The sequence below is a fragment of the Lolium rigidum genome, chromosome 3, assembly GCF_022539505.1.
Source record: "Lolium rigidum isolate FL_2022 chromosome 3, APGP_CSIRO_Lrig_0.1, whole genome shotgun sequence".
Lineage (NCBI taxonomy): Eukaryota > Viridiplantae > Streptophyta > Magnoliopsida > Poales > Poaceae > Lolium > Lolium rigidum.
The window spans coordinates 370,640,936-370,646,484 of NC_061510.1; positions in this window are offsets into that span (position 1 = coordinate 370,640,936).

A 5,549-nucleotide genomic window follows, 5' to 3' on the forward strand; every position below is an offset into this window, starting at 1 on the left:
AAGAAAGTTGATTGTACATAGAGGATGACATGCGGGTCCCAAGGCGGCAGCTTACTCAACGTTTCCAAGGCGGCAGGGTGATACGCGTACAGCACGCGTCCGTTGGGAACCCCAAGAGGAAGGTGTGATGCGTACAGCGGCAAGTTTTCCCTCAGTATGAAACCAAGGTTTATCGAACCAGTAGGATCCAAGAAAGCACGTTGAAGGTTAATGGCGGCGAGATGTAGTGCGGCGCAACACCAGGGATTCCGGCGCCAACGTGGAACCTGCACAACACAAACCAAGTACTTTGCCCCAACGAAACAGCGAGGTTGTCAATCTCACCGGCTTGCTGTAACAAAGGATTAGATGTATAGTGTGGATGATGATTGTTTGCGGAAAACAAGAGAACAAGTATTGCAAGAGATTGTATTTCAAGTATAGAGAATTGGACCGGGGTCCACAGCTCACTAGAGGTGTCTCTCCCATAAGATAAACAACATGTTGGGTGAACAAATTACAGTTGGGCAATTGACAAATAAAGAGGGCATGACCATGCACATACATATTATGATGAGTATAGTGAGATTTAATTGGGCATTACGACAAAGTACATAGACCGCTATCCAAGCATGCATCTATGCCTAAAAAGTCCACCTTCAGGTTATCATCCGAACCCCTTCCAGTATTAAGTTGCTAACAACAGATAATTGCATTAAGTATTGCGCGTAATGTAATCAGTAACTACATCCTCGAACATAGCACCAATGTTTTATCCCTAGTGGCAATAGCACATCCATAATCTTAGAGGTTTCTGTCACTCCCCCAGATTCACGGAGACATGAACCCACTATCGAGCATAAATACTCCCTCTTGGAGTTATAAGCATCTACTTGGCCAGAGCATCTACTAGTAACGGAGAGCATGCAAGATCATAAACAACACATAGATATAACTTTGATAATCAACATAACATAGTATTCTCTATTCATCGGATCCCAACAAACACAACATATAGAATTACAGATAGATGATCTTGATCATGTTCGGCAGCTCACAAGACCCGACAATTAAGCACAATGGGGAGAAGACAACCATCTAGCTACTGCTATGGACCCATAGTCCGAGGGTAGACTACTCACACATCACTCCGAGGCGACCATGGCGGCGTAGAGTCCTCCGGGAGATGATTCCCCTCTCCGGCAGGGTGCCGGAGGCGATCTCCTCGAATCCCCCGAGATGGGATTGGCGGCGGCGGCGTCTCCGGAAGGTTTTCCGTATCGTGGCTCTCGGTACCGGGGGTTTCGCGACGAAGGCTATTTGTAGGCGGAAGGGCAGGTCAAGGGGCGTCACGAGGGCCCACACCATAGGTCGGCGCGGCCAGGGGCTTGGGCCGCGCCGCCCGTGGTTTGGCCACCTCGTGGCCCCACTTCGTCTGACTCTTCGGTCTTCTAGAAGCTTCGTGGCAAAATAGGACCCCGGGCGTTGATTTCGTCCAATTCCGAGAATATTTCCTTACTAGGATTTCGAAACCAAAAACAGCGTAAAACAAAGAATCGGCACTTCGGCATCTTGTTAATAGGTTAGTTCCATAAAATGCACGAATATGACATAAAGTGTGCATAAAACATGTAGATATCATCAATAATGTGGCATGGAACATAAGAAATTATCGATACGTCGGAGACGTATCAGCATCCCCAAGCTTAGTTTCTGCTCGTCCCGAGCAGTAAACGATAAACAAAGATAATTTCGGAGTGACATGCCATCATAACCTTGATCATACTATTGTAAAGCATATGTAGTGAATGCAGCGATCAAAACAATGTATATGACATGAGTAAACAAATGAATCATATAGCAAAGACTTTTCATGAATAGTACTTTCAAGACAAGCATCAATAAGTCTTGCATAAGAGTTAACTCATAAAGTAATAATTCAAAGTAAAGGTATTGAAGCAACACAAAGGAAGATTAAGTTTCAGCGGTTGCTTTCAACTTATAACATGTATATCTCATGGATATTGTCAACATAGAGTAATATAACAAATGCAATATGCAAGTATGTAGGAATCAATGCACAGCTCACACAAGTGTTTGCTTCTTGAGGTGGAGAGAAATAGGTGAACTGACTCAACAATAAAAGTAAAAGAATGGTCCTTCAAAGAGGAAAGCATCGATTGCTATATTTGTGCTAGAGCTTTGATTTTGAAAACAAGAAACAATTTTGTCAACGGTAGTAATAAAGCATATGTATCATGTAAATTATATCTTACAAGTTGCAAGCCTCATGCATAGTATACTAATAGTGCCCGCACCTTGTCCTAATTAGCTTGGACTACCGGGATTATCGCGATGCACATGTTTTAACCAAGTGTCACAAAGGGGTACCTCTATGCCGCCTCGTACAAAGGTCTAAGGAGAAAGCTCGCATTGGATTTCTCGCTATTGATTATTCTCAACTTAGACATCCATACCGGGACAACATAGACAACAGATAATGGACTCCTCTTTTATGCATAAGCATGTAGCAACAATTATTTTTCTCATATGAGATTGAGGATATATGTCCAAAACTGAAACTTCCACCATGGATCATGGCTTTAGTTAGCGGCCCAATGTTCTTCTCTAACAATATGCACGCTCTAACCATAAGGTGGTAGATCTCCTTACTCCGGACAAGACGAACATGCATAGCAACTCACATGATATTCAACAAAGAGTAGTTGATGGCGTCCCCAGGAACATGGTTATCGCACAACGAGCAACTTAATAAGAGATAAAGTGCATAAGTACATATTCAATACCACAATAGTTTTTAGGCTATTTGTCCCATGAGCTATATATTGTAAAGGTGAAGAATGGAAATTTAAAGGTAGCACTCAAGCAATTTACTTTGGAATGGCGGAGAAATACCATGTAGTAGGTAGGTATGGTGGACACAAATGGCATAGTGGTTGGCTCAAGTATTTTGGATGCATGAGAAGTATTCCCTCTCGATACAAGGTTTAGGCTAGCAAGGTTATTTGAAACAAACACTAGGATGAAGCGGTGCAGCAAAACTTACATAAAATACATATTGAAAACATTATAAGACTCTACACCGTCTTCCTTGTTGTTCAAACTCAATACTACAAATTATCTAGACCTTAGAGAGACCAATTATGCAAACCAAATTTTAGCATGCTCTATGTATTTCTTCATTAATGGGTGCAAAGTATATGATGCAAGAGCTTAAACATGAGCACAACAATTGCCAAGTATCACATTATCCAAGACATTATAGCAAATTACTACATGTATCATTTTCCAATTCCAACCATATAACAATTTAACGAAGAAGAAACTTCGCCATGAATACTATGAGTAAAGCCTAAGGACATACTTGTCCATATGCTACAGCGGAGCGTGTCTCTCTCCCACACAATGAATGCTAGGATCCATTTTATTCAAACAAAACAAAAACAAACCGACGCTCCAAGCAAAGCACATAAGATGTGATGGAATAAAAATATAGTTTCGGGGGAGGAACTCGATAATGTTGTCGATGAAGAAGGGGATGCCTTGGGCATCCCCAAGCTTGGACGCTTGAGTCTTCTTGATATATGCAGGGGTGAACCACCGGGGCATCCCCAAGCTTAGAGCTTTCACTCTCCTTGATCATGTTGTATCATCTCCTCTCTTGATCCTTGAAAACTTCCTCCACACCAAACTTAGAACAACTCATTAGAGGGTTAGTGCACAATCAAAATATACATGTTCAGAGGTGACATAATCATTCTTAACACTTCTGGACATTGCACAAAGCTACTGAAAGTCAATGGAATCGAAAAATCCATCAAGCATATCAAAACTGGCAATGCGAAATAAAAGGCAGAATCTGTCAAAACAGAACAGTTCGTATTGACGAATTTTATTGAGGCACCAAACTTGCTCAAATGAAAATGCTCATATTGAATGAAAGTTGCATACATATCTGAGGATCACTCACGTAAATTGGCATAATTTTCTGAGTTACCTACAGAGAATTTTGCCCAGATTCGTGACAGCAAAGAAATCTGTTTCTACGCAGTAATCCAAATCTAGTATGAACTTTACTATCAACGACTTTACTTGGCACAACAAAACACTAAACTAAGATAAGGAGAGGTTGCTACAGTAGTAAACAACTTCCAAGACACAAAATAAAAACAAAGTACTGTAGTAAAAACATGGGTTGTCTCCCATAAGCGCTTTTCTTTAACGCCTTTCAGCTAGGCGCAGAAAGTGTGTATCAAGTATTGTCGAGAGAGGAAGTGTCAACATCATAATTTGTTCTAATAATAGAATCAAAAGGTAACTTCATTCTCTTTCTAGGGAAGTGTTCCATACCTTTCTTGAGAGGAAATTGATATTTTATATTACCTTCCTTCATATCAATGATAGCACCAACAGTTCGAAGAAAAGGTCTTCCCAATATAATGGGACAAGATGCATTGCATTCAATATCCAAGACAACAAAATAAACGGGGACAAGGTTATTGTTAACGGTAATGCGAACATTATCAACTTTCCCCAAAGGTTTCTTTGTAGAATGATCAGCAAGATTAACATCCGAATAACAATTTTTCAATGGTGGCAAGTCAAGCATATTATAAATTTTCTTAGGCATAACAGAAATACTTGCACCAAGATCACATAAAACATTACAATCAAAATCTTTGACCTTCATCTTAATGATGGGCTCCCAACCATCCTCTAGCTTTCTAGGAATAGAAGCTTCGCGTTCTAGTTTCTCTTCTCTAGCTTTTATGAGAGCATTTGTAATATGTTTTGTGTAAGCCAAATTTATAGCACTAGCATTAGGACTTTTAGCAAGTTTTTGTAAGAACTTTATAACTTCAGAGATGTGGCAATCATCAAAAGTCAAACCATTATAATCTAAAGCAATGGGATCATCATCCCCAATGTTGGAAAAAAATTCAGCAGCTTTATCACAGGCAGTTTCAGCAATTTTAGCAGTTTCAGGCAGTTTTTCGCGCTTTGCATTAGAAGTGGAAACATTGCTAACACCAATTCTTTTATTATTATTAGTAGGAGGTGCAGCAACTTGTGTAGCATTAGCATTACTAGTGGTGGTTATAGTCCAAACTTTAGCTATATTATCTTCTTTTTCATTTTTTTCTCTTTCCCACCTAGCACGCAATTCGGCCATCAATCTTATATTCTCATTAATTCTAACTTGGATGGCATTTGCTGTAGTAGTAATTTTATTATCTATATCCTCAGGTTTAGCAGCCATTTTATTAATTAAAGAAGATTGTGACGCGTACATGTATGAGATTCGGTTTTCAGCATTAGCAAGTTTAGTTTGCAACCCGTAGATCTCCCTATTCAGATTTTCAAGTTGATTCCCTATATTCTTCAACAAGGTAGATTGCTCATTCATAGTTTTAGTAAATAATTTATTTTGCTCATATTGTGATTGCATAAAGCTCTTGGTGGATCTTTCAATTTCTAGCATCTTTTCTTCATTAGGTGAAACATATCTACCATAAGAGTTACCGTTAGCAGGATATGGCCTAGAATCA